Source organism: Schistocerca cancellata, chromosome 6 (genome assembly GCF_023864275.1).
Source record: "Schistocerca cancellata isolate TAMUIC-IGC-003103 chromosome 6, iqSchCanc2.1, whole genome shotgun sequence".
Classification (NCBI taxonomy): Eukaryota; Metazoa; Arthropoda; class Insecta; order Orthoptera; family Acrididae; genus Schistocerca; species Schistocerca cancellata.
Window position 1 is genome coordinate 584,966,431 of NC_064631.1, and position 4,087 is coordinate 584,970,517.

The 4,087-nt window shown below is 41.6% G+C and overlaps 1 non-coding gene across 1 annotated transcript; it reads left to right on the forward strand.

The window, feature by feature from the left end:
* Positions 1-3,421: 3,421 nt before the first annotated feature.
* Positions 3,422-3,576, forward strand: LOC126090299 (5.8S ribosomal RNA). The gene has a single exon (XR_007521154.1). It is a non-coding gene; the product is annotated as a 5.8S ribosomal RNA (ribosomal RNA).
* The last annotated feature ends 511 nt before the right edge of the window (positions 3,577-4,087 follow it).

Sequence of the window (4,087 nt, forward strand, 5' to 3'; positions counted from 1 at the left end):
CCCTTGTTGCCACATAACGTGTCCTGCTAACCGAACCCTTCTTCTAGTCAAGTTGTACCACAAATTCCTCTTCTCCCCAATTCTATTCAATACCTCCCCATTACTTACGTGATCTACCCATCTAATCTCCAACATTCTTCTATAGCACCACATTTCAGAATCTTCTATTCCCTTCTTGTCTAAACTGTTTATCATCCACGTTTCACTTCCATGCAAGGCAATACTTCACATAAATACGTAAAAAAAAGAAAGACTTCCTGACACTTAAAGGTTAACAAATTTCTCTTCTTCAGAAACGCTTTCCTTGCCATCGTCAATCTACATTTTATATCTTCTCTACTTCGATCACCAAGTTTTTTTTTTGCCCAAATAGCAAAGCTCATCTACTACTAATTTAAGTGTCTCATTTCCCAATCTAATTCCCTCAGCATCACCTGATTTAATTCTGTTACATTCCATTATCCTCGTTTAGCTTTTGTTGATATTCATCTTATATCCTGTCCGCCCCCGGTAGCTGAGTGGTCAGCGCGACAGACTGTCAATCCTAAGGGCTCGGGTTCGATACCCGGCTGGGTCGGAGATTTTCTCCGCTTAGGGTCTGGGTGTTGTGTTGTCCTAATCATCATCGATTCATCCCCATCGACGCGCAAGTCGCCGAAGTGGCGTCAAATCGAAATACTTGCACCAGGCGAGCGGTCTACCCGACGGGAGGCCCTCGTCACACGCTATTATTAATCTTATATCCTCCTTTCAAAATCCTGTCCATTCCGTTCAACTGCTCTTCCAAATCCTTTGCTGTCTCTGTCGGAATTACAATGTCATCGGAGAACCTCAAGGTTTTTATTTCTCTAGATTTTAATTCCTACTCCAAATTTTTGTTTGGTTTCCTTTACTGCTTGCTCAGTATACAGGTTGAATAGCATCAGGGATAGCCTACAACCTTGTCTCACTCCTTTCTCAATAGTTGCTTCCTTTTCGCGTCCATCGACTCTTACAACTGCCATCTCGTTTCTGTACAAATAGTAGATAGCCTTTCGCTCCCTGTGTTTTATTCCTGCTACCTATCCCAGTAAAATAGCTAAAACCTTTCTCTAAGTCTACAAATTCTAGAAACGTAGGTTTGTCTTTCCTTAACCTATCATCTAAGGTAAGTCGTAGGGTTAATGTTGCCTCGCGTGGTCCTACGTTTCAACACTATTCAAACTGATCTCCCCCGAGGTCGGCTTCTACCAGTTTTTCTATTCTTCTGTAAGGAATTCGTGTTAGTATTTTGCAACCATGATTTATTAAACTGATAATTCGGTAATTTTCACATAGGTCAGCATTTGCTTTCTTTGTAATTGGAATTATTATATTCTTCTTGAAGTCTGAGGGTATTTTGCCTGTCTCTTACATCTTGCTCACCAGGTGGAAGAACTTTGTCGTGGCTGGCTCTCCCAAGGCTATCAGTAGTTCTAACGGAATGTTGTCTACCCCTGGGGCCTTGTTTCGACTTACGTGTTTCAGTGTTCTGTCAAATTCCTCACGCAGTGTCATATCTCCCATCTCATCTTCATCTGCGTCACCTTACGTTTCCATAATACTGCCCTCAAGTACATCGCCGTTGTATAGACCCTCTTTATACTCCTTCCACCTTTCTTCTTTGCTTAGGACTGGTTTTCCATCTGAGCTCTTAATGTTCATACAGCCGCTTCTCTTTTCTACAAAATTTTCCTGTAGACAGTATCTATTTTTCTCCTAGTGAAATGTGCTGCTAAATCCTTATATTTGCCCTCTAGACATTCCTGCTTAGCTGTTTTGCACTTCCTGCCAATCACATTTTTTTAGACGTTTGTAATTTCTTCGACTTGCTTTATTTGCTGCATTTTTATATTTTCTCCTTTCATTAATTAAATGTAATATCTCCTGTGTAGTCCAAGAATTTGTACTAGATGTTGTCTTTTTACCTATTTGATCCTCTACTGCCTTCACTTTTCATCTCTTAAAGCTACCCATTCGTCTTCTACTGTATTCATTTCTCCTGTTATAGTCAACCATTGGCTAATGCTCCCTTTGAAACTCTCAGCAACCTCTGATTCTTTCAACTTATTCAGGTCCCATCTCCTTAATTTCCTACTCTCTGCAATTTCTTCAGTTTTAATTGCAGTTCATAACCAATAAATTGTGGTCAGGGTCCACATTTGTCCCTGTCCCTGGAAATGTCTTACAATTTAAAATCTGGTTCCAAAATCTCTTTCTTACCACAATCTGAAACCTTTCAGTGTCTCTAGTTCTCTTTCATGTACAAAGACTTCGTTCACGATTCTTAATCCGAGGGTTAGCGACGATTAAAATGCTCTGTGCAAAATTTTACCAGGCAGTTTCCTTTTTAATTCCTTACCCCCGGTCCATATTCACCTACTGCTTTTCCTTCTCTTCCTTTTCCTACTACCGAATTCCAGTCACTCATGACTATTAAATTTTCGTCTCCCTTAATTATCTGAATAATTTCTTTTATCTCATCATACATGGCTTCAAACTCTTCATCATCTTCGGAGCTAGTTTAAATATAAACTTGTGCTAATGTGGTAGGTATAGGCTTCGAGTCTATCTTGGTTACAATAACGTGTTCACTGTGCTGTTCGTAGTAACTTATACGCGTTCCTATTTTTTTATTGCTTATGAAAGCTACTCCTGAATTACCGCTGTTTGATTTTGTATTTATAACCCTGTATTCACCTGACCAGAAGTCTTGTTCCTCATGCCACCGAACTTCACGAATTCTAACTATCCCTAACTTTAAACTATCCATTTCCCTTTTTAAATTTGCTATTCTACCTGCCAGATTAAGGGGTCCGACGTTCCACGCTCCGATTCTTAGAACGCAAGTTTTGTTTCTCCTGATAACGATGTCCTCCGGAGATCCGAGTGGGGGACTATTTTACCTCTGGAATGTTTTACGCAAGAGGACGCCATCATCATTTAACCATACAGTAAAGCTGCTTGCCCTCGGGAAAAATTACGGCTGTATCTTCCCCTTGCTTTCAGCCGTTTGCAGTACCAGCACAACAGTGCTGTTTTGGTTGATATTACAAAGCCAGTTCAATCAATCATTCGGACCTGTTGCCCCTACAGCTACTGAAAAGGCTGCTGCCCCTCTTCAGGATCCACACGTTTGCCTGGCCTATCAATAGACACCCACCTCTCCGTTATGGGTGCTATCTGTATTGCTGAGGCACGCAAACCTCCCCACCAACGGCAAGGTCCATGGTTCATGGGGAGGAGCCCTTTTTATTAAGAATAAATAGCGCCCTACTTGTTCCTAATGAAGACCACTATTATCAGTTATAACCCATTCCCTTATCCCACTCGTATTTTACGTAGCTTTGACTTGTTACCTTTTTAGTGTCAAACGAAACAAAACACATGGGTTCGCGACGAGAACCCAGGACGGTGGATCACTCGGCTCGTGGGTCGATGAAGAACGCAGCAAATTGCGCGTCGACATGTGAACTGCAGGACACATGAACATCGACGTTTCGAACGCACATTGCGGTCCATGGGTTCCGTTCCCGGGCCACGTCTGGCTGAGGGTCGGCTTTTTTCGATACAGTTCCCCACAGTCGTTTAATGAACAAAGTAAGAGCATATGGACTATCAGACCAATTGTGTGATTGAATTGAAGAGTTCGTAGATAACAGAACGCAGCATGTCATTCTCAATGGAGAGAAATCTTCCGAAGTAAGAGTGATTTCAGGTGAGCCGTAGGGGAGTGTCGTATGACCGTTGCTATTCACAATATACATAAATGACCTTGTGGATAACATCGGAAGTTCACTGAGGCCTTTTGCAGATGATGCTGTGGTATATCCAGAGGCTGTAACAATGGAATATTGTACTGAAATGCAGGAGGATCTGCAGCGAATTGACGCATGGTGCAGGGAATGGCAATTGAATCTCAATGTAGACAAGCGTAATGTGCTGCGAACACATAGAAAGAAAGATCCCTTATCATTGAGCTACAATATAGCAGGTCAGCAACTGGAAGCAGTTAATTCCATAAATTATCTGGGAATACGCATTAGGAGTGATTTAAAATGGAATGTGT